Source organism: Aythya marila (assembly GCF_965140915.1).
Source record: "Aythya marila genome assembly, chromosome: 9".
NCBI classification, from domain to species: domain Eukaryota; kingdom Metazoa; phylum Chordata; class Aves; order Anseriformes; family Anatidae; genus Aythya; species Aythya marila.
This window is the reverse complement of record NC_139050.1, coordinates 14,526,912-14,549,807: the sequence shown is the minus strand read 5'-3', so window position 1 is coordinate 14,549,807 and position 22,896 is coordinate 14,526,912. Positions and strand designations below refer to the sequence as shown.

Genomic DNA, 22,896 nt, shown 5'->3' with positions numbered 1-22,896 from the left:
TACTATTATTACTTTCGTATTATCACCATTGTATCATCATTATTATTATTATTATTATTATTTTCCTGTCTTATTAAACTGTCTTTATCTCAACTCACGGGCTTCACTTTCCATTTCTCTCCCCCGTCCCAGAGAGGGAGGGGGGAGGGTGAGCGAACGGCTGCGTGGTGTTTAGCTGCCAGCCGGGTTAAACCACGACAATCCACACTATATATTTGAGGAGCAGCACTGGGATTTTGGAGCTGATTCAAGACAGTAAATTGAGAGCCCTCTGAGAGATGGTGGAAAGGAAGGAAGTATTAAGAAAAACCAACAGCACTGTCCTTGTAAAGCAGCATTTGCATGTTTAAAACCAGTCTATAAAATTTCTGAACTAAATAAACCTGGACCTAAAAAGTACAAACATTTGGAAGCCCAAGCTAGCTTAAAGCAATGTTATCGCCGTTTGTCAGTGTGACTCCGCAGGGCTTCAAGACAGAGACCCCTGCTGTAAGCAATGCTTTGTAGAAGTGGCAAGGAGGTTACACGGCTCTGCTGGTAGTGCTGAGACACATCAACCTGCCCGGGTGCCAGCTGAGTTACAGGCAAGCGAAGGAATGAGTCCAGAATGGTCAGTGGGTGCCCTTACTGCAGCCTTGGATTTGTCTGCTGTAACAGTTGTGAACATCTGGCAATGCATAACACACCTGTGACAAGAGAGCATGAGCAGAACAAAACCAGGTATCTTTGGAGCTTACAAGAACAGCGAACTAGGTAGTGCAAGTAACGTGGTTGTAACGCTGCAGCCGCACGTGCTACAGCTCTGTGCCAGGCAACAGCAAGCAGCTCTGAAGGGATGATGGGCGTCTCCTACAAACCTTTCTGAAGCTGCATTTAAACAGCTATTGTTATACCCACACGTCAGGTTGAAGCAGCAGAAACCTTTGTGGGTGACACCAACCCCACAAAGGACCCCACGTACCCCAGAATGCTCCCCGCCCTAGAACATCAGAGGCTCTCATGGGGATGCTGCTGGCATCTTTCTCCTGCTAGCTCAAGGCAAACATTACCAGAGGTGATCCATAAAACAAGCCCATTTCAAGGTCCAGAACCGCTGGTATTGGAACATAACACCTGGACAGCTCACCATGGGTCCACTGATGCTCCAGGGCAGGAGGGGCAGATCACTCGCTGCTAGGAGGCTGGGTAGAAGGAGCAGTTCACAGCTGACAGGAACAAATCCTCTTGTTTGGGAGGTCAGGGTGGCAGGGACATTAAAAGGTCCCTGAGGGCAGGCACACCACTGCCAAGTAGCAGAGGAACCAGAAGATGCAAATGAAATGGCCAGAGTGAACTGAGCCCTCACATAGCCCCAGAACCTGCAGATTCCCTGAGGAACAATTGCTGAGCTCTGGGTCTAAAGCAAAATTGTGGCAGCTTGGACGAGTATTTCAACCCACAAGCCTGAGACCAGAGTTTGTGCAAGAGAAATGAATGTGGAAACAAGTGAAGCAAAGATTGCTTAAGGCAAGGAGGAAATACAGGAATCAGGCTTCAGGGGAGCCCGCACTGCTGAAGAGCAATCACTTGATTGCATGAAGGACAAATGCTGGGTGATGGCTGTACTTGCCCACTTGAGATGCTCGGCATGTAAACAGCTCTGGTTTAGCGAGCCCCCAGACCACAGCTGCATTCCCCATGTCAGCAGCTTAAGGGACAGCAGCCACTCTCATCCCCCCCCTGCTCAGCTGAGCTGACCTGAATCCACGGCCATCACGCAAGCCCCGTGTTCCCTACAAGCAGAGGCGCTCATCCTGCTTTTCCCAATGTGCAGCCAGCTACATCAGAGGCAGCTCTGCCAACTATTGTGTTCAAAGCCTGTAACGGGAGCTCAAGTATGAACCTGGCCCACAGAAACACGCAAGAAACTCGGGGTTTGTTGCTACCTTTGCCTCCAGGCTACAAGCTGCCAAACCGCATTTCCAGACTTCCTTCCTCTGCTCGGAGAATAAAACTGGGATTCGCACATCATCATCTACCGACTCCAGAAGCTGAAGCTTTAATGAGAGCATAAAATTTAACGTCACTGTTGATTAAAAACAGAAACAAAAAAATGCAATTATGAGCTGGCAACACTGTGTGGTACCCAACTGGTATTTTGCCCCCTGAACTGGAGAAAGACAGGAGCACACCACAACTACACCAGAATTGCACCAGCTCAGGTACAAATCACCTTGGCCCATGAATACTCTGGGCAGAGTTGGTGTGTGATGGTGGAGAGCCTGCCCCACTGCTGCTGTGACAGCAGCAGGGCATGCCAGCAGCCTCCAGGATAACAGGGAAGGCATTTTTGCCTCCTCTCTGTTGCTGCAACCGCCTGCCTCCCCATCCCGTCCCACTCAATGCCCTGCAGTCCTTGTGCACACACTGCATGGTCACACACACACACACTCAAACCATCCAAGGCAAGGGCTGGGACAGAAAGCTGCACGCTGTGTGCTGCATGCATTTTCTTCCCTTGTTTTATCATCCTTTAAAAGCTGTTAAGACGAAGGGGGGAAGAAAAAGAATCGATAGATGGAGGAGTTGCAATCTCCTGTGAGTATCTGGAGAGCCTGGCTTTCAGCTATTTTCAGCAAATTAGCGTGGGGCTCTTACACCCTTACTTCTGCTCTCTGCGAGGTGAAAGCAGGACCACCGCCAGCTCCATGACTCACACAAACACAAGGAAGCAAACATTAAACAAACCGCCTGCTTGCTCTTTCCCAGGGCTTATTCACACCCTTCACAACTATTTGATCTGCCTGCTCCAGCGCGTCCCCAGTCAGTTCACACAGAACCGCTGGCAGAGTTCAAGCCAGATCTCAAACTTTCCAGTGAACAAAGGGGAAAAAAGAGAAATATCTGAACTTTTATGACGGTAGCTATCAACGGCCCCTGGCAGTTGGGCAGTAATCATCATCATGTTCTGCTTCAAACCGTTTCTGGCTATGACAAAGAAGACCCATTCTTATCCATCAGCTCCGTGTACTAACCTAACAGACACCTACAGACCCGTGCGTCCCAGAGATTTCAAATCCTGAGCCACAGATACGTGTTTGCGTTGTGTTTGGGTCCTGGCACCAAGCAAAGACATGCTGGAGGTGCTGGACAAGTTTTCAACACTCAGCATTTGGCCGTGTTAGCAATTCCTACTGGCCTTCTGCATCTGTCCTTTTGCTGAAGACCCCAGTTTCTGAAGTCATAAGACTGTGCAAAAGTCTCAGCTTAAATTTATGGAAAAAATGAGCAATTTCCATCCATCACAGCTGCAAATAACCAAAAATACCCTGAAGGAGATGAAGCTCAGAAAGATTAAAAAAGCTGAAGAAAACAGAACAGAAGTAAAAATACACCAGGAGCTTTTATTTTTAGAGTCAAACTTACAGCTTCTGAGTGCCTCAGGTTTAGCAAACCAGCTCACTGCTCTTCCCTGTGAGGTTTCCCTTGGAAGGCTGGCATCAGCTCTCTCTACACATTTACTTGGTAAAACAATGGCAAAGTAAAAGTTGCTGGGCGGAGAGGTGGCACTGCTAGGAAAGGGGCAGAAGGATCCAATTTCTCATTCCCTGGGATAGTAACGCCCTGGGAAAACACACCACAAGGGGATCTGTCTGCATCCTAGGGATGGCAAGAGCAGTGCAGATGCCTCCCAGGACACACAGCTCCCTACCCTTGGGGGGAGTGATGGGCACGCAGGGCTCTGCCCACCTCCAGGCTCCTCCACCTTCAGTTGAACATCCCAGCACATCCCCTGAGCCACTGACCAAAGGAAGGGGAGAAGACCATCAGCACCCGACTCGACTCAGCTCTCAGGGCTGCAGACTCCCGCTGACACCCACAGCATGGGAGCAGCAAACCTCTGTAATGCCACGCTCTGACGCCAACAGCTGCAGCCTTCAGCGCTGCTTGGGGATTATCCTCCTCTGACCCCCTCCAGCTCCGTTCTTTGATCTGCCCACCCGGCTCCACGGGCTGGCACGAGGCCAGGCTCCCCAGCCTCCCCTCTCTGTTACTCCATCTGGCCAAGTCCTGGCCTTTTTCAGCATGCAGCTGATGCAGCAAGCACAGGCACTCAGCCCCAGAGCCCAGTCCCTGCTCTCCCGTCCTTCAGATGTCCTTACAAAAGGCTCCACAAAGGTCTGAGAGGCTGTGACAAAAGGATGTTTTGGACACGAGGCTCCTTGCGATCACTCATCTTTCTATCCACGTGGCTAGGTGCAAGCAGGGAGCCAAGAGGCTCCTGCCTTGCTATTTCTGGATGCAGGCAGACCCTCCTCTGCCTGTGCCACTGAAGATGTCTGAAATAGCAGACAGGCCAGCTCCTGGCATTTGGTTACCTTCCAGGCTCTCTGTTTAGCTTCCATCCAGAGATAACGGATCCCTGCCAAGAAACTTAGTTGTCAAGGAGACACCTTCCAAACAACAGTTTGGTAGAAACTCTGTTATTGTCAAGGGTAGCACATCTCCGAGGTAGAACACTGAGGTTAACTGCCTGCTAGCTCAATTGCAGTTGGAAGAGATGGAAGAGAAAGACAAAAAGGAGTTGGCAGCTGAGCCAAACCCTGGAGATCGTAATTTCACACACGTGCAGGATGCTTTGGAGGCAACTGCAGAGGTCACCAAACAGGCCCATGCCCCTCCTGGCTGCCATGGCTCAGCCTCCCTCTCGCGCTCCCACACTCCAAAATGCAAAGAAACAGATCCCATCCTTTAGCTGACACAGACCGTCTCCCCTCTGGGAACCGTCTAGGGCCTTGCATCCTACAGGTGGCAATATTTCACTTAGAAATAGATCTAAACAGGAGCACCCATCTGGAGAGAGCACAGGACCAGACAGGTAGGGATCAGTGCTCAGCAGACAGTTGGCAGGCGCTTCCTAATGAAAGACATAGCCAAAGGGTATGCAAAGAACATAGCTCCTGCTGCATGTTTGCTCCCAGTCCTAGCAGAGGACAGATCTTCAGGGCAATAAAAACTGCTTTCTCATTTGCCTGCCTTCAGCAATACCACTTTCTCTTTCCTCTTCTCTGTTCCCACCTTTGGAGGCTGGGTTAGCTAGGAGGGAACAGTGGAAGTCCCATTTGCCACTTCTGGTACTCTAACTGCAAATAAAGCTACCTCACAGCAGCATCACTAACTACCAAAAGCTTCACTAACAGCAAAAAAGCAGCCAGAAAACAGCAGCCAGAAACAAAGAATACAAGTGGGCAATCGGGGAGAGTTACCCAAATGTAACCTTCAAAAACAGGCAGAAACGAAGCAGTCACCGGGAAGCAAGATATCTGCAAAACCACCAGGAGTCAGCTGATGCATTTCTAATTGCCTGAAATGACAGCTCCTGACAGCATAAAGCTAATCTTTTATCTCTTGAGAGGAGTTTCAAAGGTAGGAGACATTTCCTGGCATAAGGAAAAAGCTGAGCTGGGAATTCAGGTTATAAGGCACACGACAGAGAGGGAGCCATTTTAAAGTCCAAAAGCACTTACTACAACACATGGCTTTATCTGGTGCAGCCTCTTCTGTACAAGACATGTAAAAATAGCAATTGGTAAGACATGAAAATCAGAGACAGCAGGCCTGTGCCAAAGACATTTCAAGGGAATGACAATCTGATATTACAGTTTCAAGTAGTGATTTAAGACACCATAATTAATTATTTGCTCTATGCCAGCCATGAATGAGGAGGGAAGTACCAAGGTTTACAGCTCCATCCTTGAGATAAAGCAAGCCTGAAAATTCAGTGGATGGTGATGAACAAAATTCATCAAAGAACTCAGTCTGTGAAGCTGAGAATTTCTTTCTTACATCAATTTTTTGCTCAGTCTCCCACCAGCATACAGAGGTAGACAGATAAGCCTCTCATTGTCTGGTAGCTGCAATTCAGCACCAATTCTTCACATGGCAAGGTCTTCTTTGAAGAATCTTCTATTAAAGAAGAAAGTATTAGCAGATAAATTGTTAAATACTTTTTACTGGATATATTTATTGAAGTCCAAGGGCTGAATTCAGCCTACAGGATCAAATCAAGGAGTAAAAGAATTTTTTTTTTTTTTTCTTTTAGGAAAGATCGGTTGCTACACCTTCACACTTCCCTCCACTAATGTGGACTTAGGATCCCTGCCAAACTGTATAAACTCAACTAGTCATCATGCTAAGAACTGCTATCTTCTCAGCACCATGGTGAAAACGTGGTGACACATCAACTCAAGTGACATCCTGGGAAAATGGGTTCACAGCCATCCCCCAAAGCTACTATCTCCATTGGTAAGCCAATGGAGGCCTCAGAAGAATTATCACTCAGTGGAGGGATAAAGAAACCTCAGTGTGGAGAAACCTACTTCAGAAATGTGACTCTAGTGAAACAGTGGGTCTTAGAAATAATTTGGAAACCAAAGGTAAAAATTGTGCTTCTCTGTGTTAAATAAATATCAAACAAATCCACAGAGCTGTACAAATGACAAATACATTATGATCAGGATTAAACATTCTGAAATTTGACTTCTTTTTGAGTTGAAACAAAGGCAAAAAACCTCTGAAATTATTCACAAGGGGGAGAATCTAAAAATATTTCAGATAGCTGGATATAGGAAATAGAAAATATGCAAAATGCTTTTAAAACAACTTGAGTGCTCTGTTCCAGGAAAGAAATGTCAAGTCTTGTTATTTTTCCTTTCCAATGGAAACTGAGGCAAAGCAGTTTTGTGAGTTACTCTGTTCAGATGGAAAATGGTCAAATGTTTTTGCAACAGCTGTGCTTATCAGGTGTTTAAAACAAGGGAGCAGAGCAGGATGCTCCCTTGATTGAAAGGCCAAACGTTCAGCTGTGAGCAGCACAAGCAAGTGTTTTTCTTTTGTAAAGCACTGAAGGACGCGTGCATAGCTTCCTCTTCCCTCACTTTTGAACACAAGAGGTAGTGCCCATGTGGATGGACAAGGCTGGGATCCTGTCCAGCAATACCAGAAGCCTAGGCTTGGCTTGGCTACCAGGCTTGGCTGCCCCAACACACATGGGATAAAGGCGAACAAGCTGGAACCCAGCCTGGAGCACTTTGCCAAAGCTGTTTGCCAGGGGGAAATCCCAAAAGAGTATGGCCTGGATCCAAGGATGTGGGGAGAGAGAATTAAAGAAGTCCATCTGAAGTTGACCGAATTTCCTTCTCTTCCAACTGCTCCGCAGTGTCCTCAGGACTGACGTGAAATACCTGTGGATCTTCCTGTGAAACAGGTATCAGGACAAGGAGGACACTTCACTGGAGAAACAAAGGAGAATGGAGCAGAAATACGTTTGTGAGGTTGTCTTAACCTCAGCACAACCCACTCCTTGCTCTCTTGCTGGAATGGCCCCACAAACCCCTGTCTCCATGTGAACACTCAGGAGCCCAGCGTCTTGCACACCTAGGCAACACACAATGTGGGCAGGCAGCACCAGCACGGGACTTAAGCAAGACTCGGTGCCAAGACAGACACCACACAGCTGGTTCAGAACCACAGAGCCAGCTGGATTGTCCACAGAGAGGAACGGGCCCACACCTTTCTAATCCTGGGAAATGCAACAAAACGAGAGAGTTTGGAATCCATAGCTCACACCAGGGCTTGGTCTTCTCTGGTCAAAATAAGCCCTGAAGAAAATCATTCAGAAAGAAATGAGACGGGGAGGCCAACCAAAAGTAATCAGCAGACGCCAGCCAGAAGGCAGAATTATCCTAGCCATTGCTGGTGTGCTGAGTTTCAGCTGCAAATGAAGGCCACAAACTTTGACAGTAGGAGAAAATCTGCTTCAGGGCCTCCGACAAGCCAATTCCAAACAACAAAGTTAGGTTTATTTAACAAACAAAGAGCATTACAACTAGCCTCTTCTCAGTCTTAACTTGGGATTCTTTTATATATATATATTTTGTGTCATTTTTAGTGAAAATTTTTAGCCTCCAGGAAGCTTGGTTCTCCCAGCCACAAGCCCTAGAGGAATCAAATATTCTTCACCTTTTAAGAACAAAGTTAATTGCATTGGGCTGAACAAGCAAAATGACAATCAGCCAAACATCAGCATGTTCTCAAGGCTCAAAGATCCAGAGGGGTGACAGTGGAAATGAAGAGCTGAAAAACATGTGATGTTGGCATCCCCAGCACTCAACAGATCACTTTCATGAGATACCTCTGGCCCTTCTTTACATGGCCAATTATCCCTAATCATGCATGTGTGCGGGCAGATACCAATCCCCTTCCTCGGGATGAGAAGCGAGCAGCAATCCTAAAATAGCTCTACCGATATCCAAGAGATTTCTCTCAGAGTCAGGTACAAGTCAGCGTGAACAAGGACACTGAACATAGCCTGTAGCACGCCTGTAGCTCTCCTTCCCTGGATCAATTTATTAATTTCTCCTGTGCTGGTGATTATGAAGAGGGGGAAGGGGATGGGGAGACAGAGACAAGGCCCTTGTGTGCCATGAAATTAAATGCATAGCAGCAGCCATCATTAATGATGCATTATGGAATCACAAAGGGAGCCCGGCTGATTGACAGTCCCTAACAAGTTGTGTATAATAAACACTTCTCTCCAGACAGAACGTTCCTGATTATGGAATATGTTCCCCTCGTGTTACTGGCGGATCCATTGTGATAGATGCGCCCCACTTCAAAGGGGAAAGACACCCAAAACAAAGGGAGGATTGACTGTGAGATGCTTGACTGGAAGAGGCACGAGGCCACCTTGCTGAGGTCTGTACTGAGCAAAATGCACAAGGCCAAGAAGTTGTCCAGGAAAATAAATGGCTGCGAAGCAAGTATGAACATCAAGGTGAAATATCACCCTGCAATACCAACGTAAATCCTCCAAATGCCACTACAATTCCTCTGGATTTAGCTTTCTCAGAGCAGGATCTGGATTTCTCGACCCCAAAGGCCAGAGGCTGTGCAGAGCTCGCAGGGTCACACAGGCTGCTGCTGCCCGAGATATGCCACAGCCCCTGAAGCAAGGCATAAGCCACACAGGCAGGGTCCATCAGCAGGGCAGTCCAAGAGGAGGGCTGTAGGGTCCTCACAGGACTAGGACAGACAACACCACTCAAACTATGCAGAACTGCTCCAGTTCAGGCTTCCCGAACCCCGTCCCACCAGCGCGGGGGGTATCTCCAGCAGGAACAGGCAATTCCTACACCAATTCCTCAGCTACTAGCATTAAGGCTACAGCTCAGCTTAGCTGGGGCGACGGTATCTCCTGGGGGGACAAATTTCCTTAAGGGGAGAGGCAACATCACTGTGGGTTTTGAACATCTTGGACCTTGCTCCTCAGGGGTGAATGCAAAGTGAAATGAGATGGAAGGACACAAGCTCAAGAGATGCTGAAGGAGCATTCCTAACCCTGGAAAGTTCATATCCTTCTGAATTCTTCTATGCTTCTGAGCAACTCCCCCTGACCAAACCTATTTCCAGGTTGCCTTTTTGCAGGCAGAGGTTAGGCCCCGTAGCACGTGATGAGGAAGTTTGCTGGCAGTTCTTGAGAAGAGGGCGTACACTCTGAGTTTCCTAGAGAGCGATTAAAAGGGAAAGGCAGGAAATTTGCCGCTCTGTAATTAATGCCCGTGAGAAGTCAGAACGGAGGGTGACATCACTGCAGTTAATTACGACTAGGGGGAAGGGTAGGACTAATCGTTATCCTGACCCTGTGATCCATATCTGACTTACTGCAGTCATGCTCCCGGCTGGATTTCCCAGGGAGAACGTTTCCCATGCTCAGAGGCATGCTCCAGATGGCTCTGCTCATGCCAAGCATGTGTGAAGCCAGCTCTCACATATTTCACATGGATGTTAAAACAGGAAAGCGGCCAGCAGTGGGGTCTGGGGGCAGACGACAGGGATGCCCATGGGTGCTGCAGCAGGCCACACACCCCCTTAAAGCTCCTGCTGTAAGATCCTGCAAGGCACTGAGGAGCAGCCAGGCCTGACCTTTCTTCTGCATCCAGCTCTTAACTGCCTAAAACCATTTTTCCACATCCAGCCCAGATCTGGCATTACTGCAGCAGCCAGAAATAAACAGACATCTGGCACCAAATGCAAGCGAAGCACTTCTGTACCCCTTGTGCCACGACAATTCTCCCAAAGCTGTCACCATCGATGCCCTGGAAGCTGCTATTTCCACTTCCACACACAGGATGGGTGGGAGGTCTCTGCAGCTCATTGCCATGGCTGGGTAGATGGGTCTCACAGAGCAACAAAAGCCAGAAAAAGCAGGAATTGCACAAGGAAGGTCTGCTCTCATCTGCCACCAAGGCCTGGGTACACGGTATTGCCACATCTTGTTTTCCTGATCAGTCCAAGGAAGGGGCTCTGGTTCTCTGTAGGAAAAACTCAAAGGTAGGTCCCCTTCTGAAAAACAATTGTCATCATGCTGCACAAGGTCACTAAGTCCGTGGGGTACCAGGTTTTCAGCCAAGGTCTTCAGCTGCCCCGTTCGGCCATTGCAGCCGAACCTTGGAACATTTTCACCCCCCTGGCTTGGTGGCATTTGGCTCTCCCACTGCCATGCAAAAGGATACAAGACCCTTGTCAAGTGGTCTGCAGAAACACAACACCACAGCAAAGAATCCCTCCGAAAGAGGAACTAAAACAAGGCGGAAGGCACACTACCTTGTTCCTTCTGCCACCCTGGACAGACATGATCCTAGTGCGCAATGTGAAGGAAATGATTTGCAAAACTGTTTCAGAGAAACAGCGTATTGGTACCTAGAGCTGTCAGTTCCAAAGAAAACTGCATGAGGCTAAAAGTTACCCAGCTTTTACAGACAGAAAAAGAAAAGCCAGACCCTGAGGGAAGGGAAGGGGAAGTTGCATGTTTTTACTTTTATTAAGAAGATTGTTCTTTGCAGAGTGTGACGTTAGTACCCATAACCACTATTTTGGCACTGCATGAAAGCAACAGGCTCAAAGCAGAAGCAGGGAAAGTAGCCGCTCTCTGATGAACTCTTCAAGTGCAGCAAGTTAAATGTGACAACATAAAGAAAGAAAACCCACTGTCCTCTACTTTGTCTTGATACAGGAGGTGTTATTAACTCACGAAAATGATGTTTAAACTCCTTATTAAAATCTGTGTATACCCAGCACTCCACAGAACCTGCCAAAAATATTTAAGTATTACATTGAAAGACTATCAGAGACCTCACATATCTTTAAGTCAATGGAAACCTTCTGTATTACTTAGATATGCTTCAATAATGCTACAAAGATTAAAAATATGATGCAAATCTACAGAATGGCTTCAAAGTAAGACATCAGTTTATTTAAAAAGCCACACTAACAGGCCTGTAATAAATACCTGTTTGTCTGCAAAGGTTCATTACAAATTCTTTTTAAAATCTTCTTCACATTCCCCTCCCCTTTCCCTATTCTAGTTTGCAAAAAGACTGTAGGAATCCCCGAGATTAAGGGAGAACTCACAATCCAGAAGCATGCAATATTCAACCAGTCCTAAGGCTATTACAGCACAGTGCTCCCATGCAGAGATAAGCAATGGTTTAGAAAAATATGTGAGCAGTTCTAAACATCAAGATGATTTCACACCCCAATGGAAAATATGCAGGCTAATATCACAGCAGTCATTATGGCATTCTGCATACAGCCATGCTAAAATCCACAGAAGAATACAGCTACATTCCTTCACATGCTAAGAAGACTGATCCACAGACCACTGAAACCAATATGATTTTTTTCTCCTTATGTGGGAATTGGACTGAATCCTATAAAACATTAAAATCTGCAAGCTTCCACAAGACATGAAGGTGCGAAACAGCTGCACGGTCAATGCTGAGACACAGAAGCATACTGGCAATTTGTAACAGTATGTGCTTATTTTCTTTCCTACTAGATGGGAAGAACTGAGTAGAGAATGGGGTCAGCAATAAGGTCACATAGCTGGGCATTGCAAATAACTAATAAATATGAATAAATAACGGAACTCATGATTAACTAGGGAATGAAGCTAGAGTAAAACCAACTCTTTTGCAAAGGCCAGAAAGGTCATACATGGAGCTTTTGAGAATGGAGTCAAATTTTAATGGGATGTTTTGACAAGGGAGTTGAGGTGAAACTAGTAAGTAGTCCTAAACAAGTGCAATAGTTTTTCTTCATGAAAGAGCTTTAAGTTGCAAATTTTCTGAAGTACATAGACTAGCATTGTATTATCTCCGAGTACACAGGCTCCCTGAAGGTACAGAAAAACAGTAACGTAACCTAACACACAGATATGACCTTAAAAATCAACCTAGCCATCTGCCTCACCTGCTGTTGGAAGAGGAGAGGCTGACCCAGCGTGTTTGAAACTTTCACCCAGAGCCCCACAGTGGGTGATGAGCTGACAGGGAACAGAGCAAGTGCTGGGGAAAAGAAAGGCACAAGTATCGGAGGAAAACTGGAACAGAAACCCAGTCACATTGACGTACTGTGTGAACAGTTCATGCAGGAAGAAAAAAAATCAGCAGTGAATGCTGTCAGGATGCCTTTGCCTAGCAGTCCAGGGCAAAATTGTCCAATGGCAGCAGCTAACTCTTCACAGACCAGTGCTCCCAACAGGAAAGTCTCTTCCTTTGATGAAATTTTGCAGCAAGGACACCAAAGCCTGAAGCTCCTCTAGGAAGAAGCCCTTTCACCAGAGATTCAAAGCATCTATTGACTGGTGGGTGACATTCCTGTCTACTAAGAAACAGCAGATAAACTTGATGAAAAGCAATTAGCAGAGGGGATAGCGGTGGAGGAAAAACAGTGAGAGGTATCAAGCTGCAAAACACAATGGTGAGAACATCACAGAAGCTCACACAGGTATAAAAAGGAGAAAAAAAAGAAAAAGCAAACCAGCTGATCTGTCTGCACAACTGAACTGCTGGGCCATTTATTTTTAAACACCTTATTGCTCATGACACTTGCGTCTGCCTTTCCTCTCTCACCTGCACCGGAGCAGCTGCCCTACTTGTGTGAAACCTGTAAGCTCCAGCACTCATTAGGGCGATGCCTCACGCAAGCAGGCTCCGACTGGGACGCCTGCACAACATGCAAAAGGCAAAAGTGACAGGGGTGACAGAGAGATCGTGACAAAGCAATGGTCAGTGCGCAACACCAGTGGAAAAACAATCCTGGGTCAGTTCATCTACCGCAGACTGTCTGACCGTGACAAGGAGGAGAAACATCAGGGGAAGGTATAAAACAGCAGAGTAAGCTTAGAGCAATACTTCCTCTGATGCATCTTCCCGAGCTTCAGGCAGCAAGTGGCTTTAAGGCTTCTGCATGCAGGCTCCTAAATACTAAATAGCTCCTGGCAGACAAATCCTCTCTGAATTCGCACAATTCCTTTTAAACCTGTTTATATTTTGTCCTTTACATGTTAGGGACAAAAAGCTTCATTCTGTAACCACAGGCCACGGGAATTGCATGCATTTTGCTGGCCACCCAGTAAGTTTATCAGTGCCTGTCATTCCTCTGTGGTGCGGAAAACGGACAGAAGTCCCGTCATAATCACCTTCTCCACACCACTCACTACCATTCCGGTCAGGGGACAAAGGAGGCGAGCACAAACAAGAGACTCATCTTAAAACAGAGGAGCAAATGTCACAGGTCAGGAGTTCATTATTTTAAGCTGCTGCTTTTCTAGAGAATTATCTCAATGGTTTGGGCCTCTCTACTGCTGCTTTAGAAGGAAGAGGGAAATTATATTCAGGCCCAGGTCTGGCAATCAGAAAGAATCGTCTCTCCCAGCCAATGCCAGGTCTGGCCAGAGTGCTTCTGTGAGTGATATCAGCATTATCAGCCCAGACAAATCCCATTGCATAACAGAGGATGGGGCAAAGGCAGGAAGGCACCAGGGCGCACACATCCCTTCTAGCATTGCTGGCTAATCAGATCCTGCTCTAGGGGAAAGAACTGACAAACTTACTCTGTCTGGTCCATGCACTGCTAAATTGAAGCTGATATTTGAGGGATTTGTAAGAAGAGCTGTAATAGAAGCATGCTGTCATGGCAAAAGGGATGATACAGGGATTTGTTAGCAAAAAACAGTTTCTCTGTCCAGCCCACCCTGTAGAGAGCTGGAAGAGGAAGAGAATGAGAGCCCATCCATGGTGAGGACTTCAGTTGGTCTTGCTTTAAAGAATCTGGATGTCAGCAAAAATAAATTCCTGCTTGACCAACTGTAAGCTGTCTCAAAAGCTAGCTTGTTGTCTTGTACTCCCACGGGTGTACTCTACTCCCACCTGAAGAAAAATCTGTGGACAATAATCTCAACCCTAATAAAAGCATTATTTTTTTTTCTTTTTTGTTGAAGCAGAATCACAGATCTAAGGCCTATTTCTCAGAGTGATTTGTTCCCTCCCTAGATCCTGACCAAGTCTACCCACACAGCAGCACTTTCATTTAACAGCTCAGGCCAAGCAAAAAGAAGCAACTCCAGAAACAGCACTAGACTAAACACAGCTCTGAAATAAGGAATAGCTAGCCAAATGGCAAGCAGGGTGCTGAGATGTTCCTCTGCCCATCACACAGTGGCTAATGTGAACAGCAAAACTCACACCTGAGAGCACACCGAGCCATAACTGGCAGTTTCACATCCAGCCTTCAGCCTGTTGAGCTACAGCAAGGCCAGGCAGTGGTTCTCAGGGCACCATTGCAACCCTTTGCTCTTCCCAGCAGCACCACAGCAGCATGGACCAAATTATCTTGAAAGGCAGAGCGAACAGAGAGCACTGCTGCACAGAGATTTCGCTTCCATAAAGCCAACAGCACTGTGGGTATTAGAGGCGATTTTTCCATCCAGGACATTTCAGGCCCACAGCTAGCACTACAAGAAAGGGACAGAGAAGAGCACTACTTCACAGGGTTTGTTTCTCCAGCCTTCCCTTTCAAGTGTCCTCTAAGTCCCCAGCATGCAGTGGAGTCCATACTTAATAGTGGTGCATACAAATCTTAACTACAGACTCAGAACCAGCTGGGGATCGATAGAGAAAAGAAAGAGCAAGCCTGCCTTGCTCCAAAACAAACTCGGCACAGGTTGCATTCCTGGTGATCCTGTCAGTTTGGAAGACACTACATGATCCTAACCAAATCCATGGTGTCTCTTCCTCTTTCCTTAGGATAGAGCATAGTACTTTGTATAACTATGCTGCACAATGCTTGTGTTGCCAGAAAAGCTGCTTTAGTGAAAAAAAAAAAAGTATTCAAGCTACTTTGCAGTGTAAAAACCTCTCTTTTCCACGAAGGTGACCAGGCAGTAATATCATCTCTACCAGAAAGTGCCATAACCTCCTCCAAATACGACTGTAACGTCTGCTCCCATCTAGCTTTCTTGTTTAGGTTTACTCCAGATAAGCAATATTTTTCAAAAAAGTGGAGAGCTCCTGACAGTAACACACATGATCAAGCCTTTTCCAGACTGCCCCTTAAGGTTTATCAGTCTGGACTCCTACCCACTGGGTAGACAAGAGTAACCCATTTTATCTAATGTGGTTTTTCTGTGTTTTCTGTCCCCATTAATACTAAAACTAAACCAACCTCTGGAATGTGCTGCAACCTAGCACTGAGGGACCTGCCACTCACACGTACCCACCTTTATTCATTTACTGTAAGGAAACTTTGACCTTCATTCCCTTCCTTCTTGTCTTTGCTTATAGCTTTGCCCTGAAGCTAAGCAAACATAGTGCATAAGTGCTACAGTAGCCATCTGCATAATAAGATCAGCTTGTGATAACATCACGTATTTAATGACAGAACAGCTTCATCCCTGACCTCAGAAAGTTTCCTGGTAGCATCATTCTCTGATTCAGCTGCTCACTTCGCCCACAGACTTTTACATTCATGCTGCTTTTGACGGCTGCCTCCATCAGTTACATCCTTGGCTTTGTGTTCCTCTCCCTTGATGAGCTCTTGCAGATATTACACCCTTTTGTGCTGGCTTCAAGTAGCTCTCTGTTGTTTAGAAGCACTTGTTGCCTCCTCTGGAGCTTTGAGATGCATCAGCGTGCTGGGTTTTCCCTCCCATGGCTCTTGCTAAGGCTGAACCTGTCTCCATAGGTCCTTCAAAGCACCTCAAGATGCTCCATGACATGTGAGAGAAGGGGGATAAAAACAGAGGGTGAAGAAACACAGTTTTTTTTCTATTTTCTTCTTCTCTCAGTCTGCACTCAGAGGGTCCTCCCTGAGGTGTGGGGCAGTTTTGCCTAACAGGAAAACTAAGTTTAGCTCATTAGTGGTCTCCCCTACTCGATATTTCAAGTGTTTAATTCAGGAACAAACTCCTATTTAGCTTATAAGATTAGTTCAGCATCAGCCTCGCTTGCCCCTCTTCTAACAGTGTTTGGCTCACACTTTTTCCAGGCACTGTCACAGCTTAGCCCTGCTGGCTTGCTCGACTTCCTAGGCCAGGCTATTTGTAATGTTACTTTGTAGAGCCATCTCTTCCCTTCAGGTTATGCTACCTGTTACAATTTAGGGAGGTGTTTGGTGGCTCCTCTACTCCTTCCTCACCTCTATCTTGTAATAATATGCCTATCCTCAACTCAGAAAATCCCATCAGTTTTCATCACACCGTCACGCTCTAGTCCCACTATCTAGTCCCACAGTCTAAGAAGGTCCCCATTTCTTCTCCACTGGGTGATTTCATCAAACTTGCACCTTGGGAGAGAAACTAAAAGGCCAGCAAGATTCCTGACTGGTTCTGTAAGGCTGTGTGAGAAATTTTTCAGGGCCTGCGTATGTGCTGCTTCCAGCTGTGCTAAGAGCCGCAATCACGAGGGGTGCATGCACAAAGACCTTGGCCATTTCATTCAATTCACTCTGGAATTTCTCTCTCATCTTGAAAGCCTCTGCTTGGCTCAGCTTGGTTTCCATCCCATTCACTCACACAGAGATACCTTTGTGTCTGTTACACCCTGGCAGACTTTTCCTGTCCAACTCGGTCAGTCCTGCAAATACCCACTGGCAAGCTCACATCTCTGCACAAAGCCATGTTTCTTCTCTGCAGCAGCTGCCTGCTTGTTACCTCTGGTTAAGGCAGAGCCATTCCCATCCTGAACAAACATCCCAGGTTTACAGACTTCATACTATCTCCCAGATAGCCTTTTCTCTGACAGCTCCTCCCTAGCTAAGGGAAAATATCAAGGAGGAATACACAGGAGACTCCAAATCCACAACATAACAATGCCTCCCATCAACCTTACTGGTGCAGGTGGGTACTACAACCATTGGATTATGCCTCAAGACATTTCTAAGGGCCTGGGAAAACTCTCGGGGTGCCATTTGCCTCTGCACTCTGAGGCTGAGCTCATGAAAGGGTCTGAGATCAATGGTTCCCCTTGGCATTTTTGCCATGCTGTTTACCAGACAGCTTTTGTTTCCAGATATGATACTTAGAGGGAAACCTAATATTCATGCGTGCACCTGCTGACACAACGGGAGGACTGTGAAGCAATAGCTGTGTGCAACCTGATCTCCTGCATCAACTGGCCCAGGCTGAGCACGAAGCTGGGCCACTTAAACCCATTAGAGGGGTCTTCGCTGTGACTAAGCAGCACAATGAGATTAGACAGGAGCAGTGGGGGCCAAGGGGAGGGCCCTGCAGCCCTGGGCTTATGGCCACAAGATATCAGGCACTGCACATAAGGAAAGCAAAATGCAGATAGGAGGTAGGGCAGGCTTTGGGTCCAGATGACAAGGTAATTTTTTTTTTTCCTGCAGAAGTCGTGTTCAGTGTGCTGCAGCCCAGAGCGTGGCTGTATACAGGTAGCAGAAGACTCGTTCAGGAGAGGAAAGTGCAGAATCATGGTCAGGACTGCAGAGGAACCTACCCCGAGGCAGAAAGAAGAGCGTGGGGACCAGGGAGATTTGCCTCCTCTCCGAAAGGGGCCCAAAGGGATTCTGAGGCTTCTGGATTTAAATCCTGGCAGGGGTCAGTGCCAGCTTCTTTTCAATATCCCCTAAAAAGGTCAACATGATAAAAGCTCACCCCCTCAGTGCTCAACAATCAGCAATTACCAACCACTTGAACAGCAGCAATAGGTTCTCCTCCTCTCCCCAAGTTTTATTACCCTGCAAGTCTGTGAGTGGGTTCAAAGGAACAGATGTCTTCATTGTGCCTTCCCCCTCCTTTTGCTCACAGGAAGAGGTGGGGCAGGGAGAAATGAATTTTCTCCAAATTACGTCCTTAGCCCACCGCATCCTCTCCACTGTTCAATGGTCACAGAGCAAGGAAGGGAACTGCAAACTCCTGGTACTGCTGCAAGTTATTCAGAGCACAAGTGACTGGAAATTTTCACGCTGAATACACAAACAGCGTCTTTATCCAAACAGCACCCACGCTTCCATTTTAAATCTTGATGGTGAAAGTAAACACAAGCTTGGTAAATACATTTTACTTAATCTTTGCATCCACCCAGGCTTGGGTTTTGTGCTAACTGGGTGGTTTTTAACCTACCAGTTCACACCTCAGCCTGCAATATGCAGCATTTCACTGTTTAGCATCAAAGCGCCCTTCTGAATGACATTAAAGGGACCACAAAGTACTCCATCATTTAAGAAAATTTGGTAGCAACACAGAAGTAAGCTCTTTTGCCAGCACAGCCAAAAGGTGCAAGAGATGTGTGTGATTCATGATTAACAGAGCTTTGCCAGTGAAACGCTCACCATAAAAGCCCTGTCAATTTGCCACTTGGTGCCGCCTTTTGCATAGACACAGGTGAAGGTAGGAAAGAGCCTTCCTGGCATAAACTGAGCAGCTTCACAAGATTTTGCTGACAGTGCCTGGCCTTACTGACCTGAAAGGAGAGCAAGCTTCCTGCTTTGAAAGCATCAGCCCCTGCACTTTAAGCAGAAGGAAAGTCTTTAGTGGCTGGGTAAAGAACATCAGACACAACATCAAACGCTGAAGAAATGAGAGGCACAGCTGGGACCCCAAGAGCCTTATTTAATAATTACACAGAAAGTGGCAAGCCAGACCATGCAAACACTGCTCCCTGAGCTGTCAGGGTCTACAGGCACAGAGGGAGGGAGCACCACATGCTGCTTGAAGGACCACCGTCTCCCACATGACACCAAGGCTGCACCCAGCGGTCTGTGGCAGCCCAGCACTTGACCTCCCCCAGTCTTCTCACTGGCACTGCAGATCTGGTTTACAGTCTACAGTCCAAACCCAAGGAACAACAGGAAGAAATCTTAATTTGCAGTGAAGGCAGACAGCGCTGCTGAACCACAGAGAAAGCTCCAACAGAGGCAGACACAGAGAGGAACTGTTGTGTCAAGGTGCAAACAGCTTTCCCACGGGAACATAATGACAGCTCTGCACTTCTCATCTCCATCTCTTCCTGACTCAGCAGTCACAGAAAGAAATCACAGCTCTTCCTACAGTTCCCTTTATTAAGGGCAGAATATGGTATAGATTTCAGCAGAAGACTTGACAGAACTGGAGCTATTCTTGGACCAAGAAGGGGAGGGGGAAATGCCCTACCACTGCCACCTGCACACAGGTCTTCTCTTCGCTGTGTCTATGCACCAGGCTACCAGCACCCAGTGCTCTGGCTGATGGAGGCAGCTGGTGGTACCCTGCAATCATTTTGCATAAATGGGACTTCTGACCATCAAAAATGCAGAATTCCCACTCCCCGGTGCCAAGATTTTCTACTCTGCATACACCAGAAACTCCCTCTGTGCAGTAAAACACGTCTGGTTCAGTTGTTCATCAGTCAAACTTTACACTTCCTTATTATGGGTTGCCAAACTGCCAGTTTCTGCTCTTTGAGATTCCCCAGGCACCAAGAGCAGCACACAAGTCCTTGGACTTAACCCCTGCATAAAAGCTTAAACTGGTTTGGAGTTGAAATGCCCCAATTTACAACATCAACACTGAAGTCCAAAGAGCTACCTGCTAAGATATGGACTAAATTCAACTAAGCACTTGTCATTTCCTGCACTTCTCAGTCTCTATATAAGCAAGTCTTAAACAAATGTGCAGTTACAGCGCAAGACTCCAGGCAGCTGTCCAGTCCCATCTTTGGCATGAGTCTGTGTATATGTATACCCCCCCAAAACAAACAAACAAACAAACAAACAAAAAACTATTCCAGAAGCTCTCTGGAAGACTGCCAAATATGACTGCAAAGAGAAAAATAGGTGAGCTAAGTCACACATCTATTTATGAAAACAGAATTTCCTCCATCTCAGCAGGTGGAAGGAAATACAGTTGGCCAATAAGACCCCAGTGATCTCTATGCTGACGGTATTTGACAATAAAGAAATACCTGGAGTGGGAGAAGCTGTGTTAATTTGGGCACACACTGTCTGTAAGTACCTCCATGTACCAACCAGGACTATTGCAAGACCTCTATGTGCACCTTGCATCCCACCATTCTCTTGGACCTTTGCTAAATCAAAAGGAACTGTACCTGCTGTGGCTGCAGTTACAGCCATTTGATCGAGTGATTACCCTTCTAAACTCGAAAGCCAGCTGAGAGTTCTGGAAGATGTTTTGGCACTACTTTTAGCTGAATCATGTAGTAATATAAACCACATCTGTTCCACACACGTGATCTGGAAAGCATTTTTTCTTCAACAATTTCACAGAGAAGGTAAAATTGATAGCAGCTTGGCTCGTGGCCTTGAGCACACAGCAGACTGAAGGAATCAGCTTTTCTAGTCCAGGCTGAAAAAGGGAAATCAATCTAGTTTATTCTCTGTAACTCACTAAACCACCTCAATTATCGCTGCAGACAGTGAGCACAGCCTTGCCAAGCTCCTCAGCAGAACTTCCAGGAACAAGAAGGACAACCTCCAAAAGATGATCAGCAGGGATTTTTGCTCAGGTATGAAGAAAAGCAACCAAAGAAATAGTCAAAGGCAACAGTTCAGTCAATGGTTAAAACAACCCAATGAAAGCAAAAGTTAACAAAGGATCACAAGTTGCAGGGCTACTTAAAATGCCACTGCTACTTATATCCTAAGGACATGCTTCAAAGCAAAGGAAAACTTGTCCTATTAATTGTCACATAGGCTTGAGTACTAAAGGGCTCTGTCCCCAACCAAGACTACTGATTGGTACTGGCAATATAAACAAAAAGCCCTGATTTTCAACATGATATGCTAGTTCAAGTGCTACTGCCAACCATTAACCTGACACTTTTGGGATGGCATGACTGGTCGTGTATCAGGTGAACCCATATTGCTGGTTCATTTTCTGCCAAGACCCTACTGGAGAGTGTGGGCGCTCCTCTGACTGCAGCACCGGGAGCTACATGAAGATGTCTGTCAGCAGAACATTCTTCTGGAGCAGAAATCTTGGGTAGCAAAGCCAGCTATCCTGTTGTCTCTTTTTTGAAGCCTGCCATTTGGAAATCTGGCACGTACAACATCACTTGTGGTAAAGATAAGGTGTATGCATCTGTCCTCCAGAAGAAAAGTCTAAGAGATGGAAGAGCCCGAGCTCCTTGCAGAGCACTCAGTATCACCAGGCACCGTACACCATTTCAGGTTCCTCAGCCCTTCAAAAGGCAGATTAAAATTCCTCATTGCATTGACACAGAATGGAAAACAAAGAAAAAAAGAGAGAGATTAAAAAGCTTTGCTCACTCACAGGCCTCCTTAAAGAAAAGCAGCAAAGAGTTAAGCAAGGACTGACCACAGCTTAAGTTTCGTCCTCATCAACCTTGGCTGCATGCTTTCAATACCAATGAAGACAAGAGATAGAAACAGAAGAAAAATAAAGTAAGAACAGGCAGATAAGGGGATTTCACAATGATCTAAGCCAAGAGATGCTGTCCTATGCTGTCCTTGAAACAAAAAGTGAGAGATCTTTTCAGAGACATCACTAGAAGTACGAAATTGATCTGTCTAGGAGCACTTTAGGTTGAAAAGACACATTATAAATGGATAATATTAATAATAATAAAAATAATACTAACAAATCTTCCTTTCCTCTTGCATTTGGCACTGAAAACAAAGAAAACTTGCAAAAAAGAACCACTAGAAGTTTTGTTTGTTTTCTTTTTTTTTTTTTTCAAGGGCATTTTTTTATTATAAAGTGTTATGGTATAGAGAAAGCTGAGCCAGTCTGCACGGCAAGCAGCATGTGTCTCAAACTACAGTGGAGAGAGTGATCAAGGAATGAATGCCGTTCAAAATTACTTCAAGAATGGCCTTATAAGTTATATGGGGAAAAAAAAAAAAAAAAAAGGAGCAAACACCTTTCTAGGCATCTAACAGGAGTTGCCACCATTTGTTTCAGTTAAGCTGCAAAACACCTGTGAAAGGATACAAATGCATTTCAGTTACAAACTGGAGCTTCCCCATATTGCTTTACAAGACAGATTTGTTTCCCTTACAGAAGCAACAACCAGGAATCCTTGAAAAGCCCAGCCCAGTTCTAAGGACAGTAAGTCCTTCTCAGTTCATCTCTGCATAATGCACTGGACATGGTTGCTCCTACGTAACTTTCCCAGTTAAACAGCACAACCAATCTGAAGGACACACTTAGAATTGCCAACCTAAAACACTGAAAAACTCTTATCTGTTCCAAGATAGATCTCACTTTTCTGTAGATCTACTGCTGTTAGTTCAAGATTCTCTACATAACAGGAGGGGCTGGAAATTCATTTTAATTTTTCTTAAATGTATGAGAAATAATGAACCTCCCCAAAGCCTCCAAGCTGAATTACCCTCTTTCCAGGAATTTGTACAAAGTATTCTTGACCTGCCAAAACAGCAGTTTGGAAGAATGCTACATAGCAGCAAAGAAATGGCAGACGACAAAAAGTCTGTTTGCACATTATATGCTTTATGATACAGTGCCATGTACATGCCATGAATCACAGTCCGCCAAATGCCTTCATTACTTGGCTCGTGTATTCGTATCCAACCAAA

General features: G+C 46.1%; 1 protein-coding gene across 2 annotated transcripts in view; it reads right to left on the bottom strand.

Moving 5' to 3' along the window:
* Positions 1–22,896, bottom strand: part of MB21D2 (Mab-21 domain containing 2) — a gene marked incomplete at its 5' end in the record, with an annotated part of 61,094 nt that overhangs the window by 21,595 nt on the left and 16,603 nt on the right. The window contains one exon of one of the 2 annotated variants that reach the window (XM_082767167.1): positions 1,127–1,259. The exons of the other annotated variant lie outside the window; for it this stretch is intronic. Of the gene's footprint in view, positions 1–1,126; positions 1,260–22,896 lie in introns of those variants that run through there. 2 annotated transcript variants of the gene reach the window in all.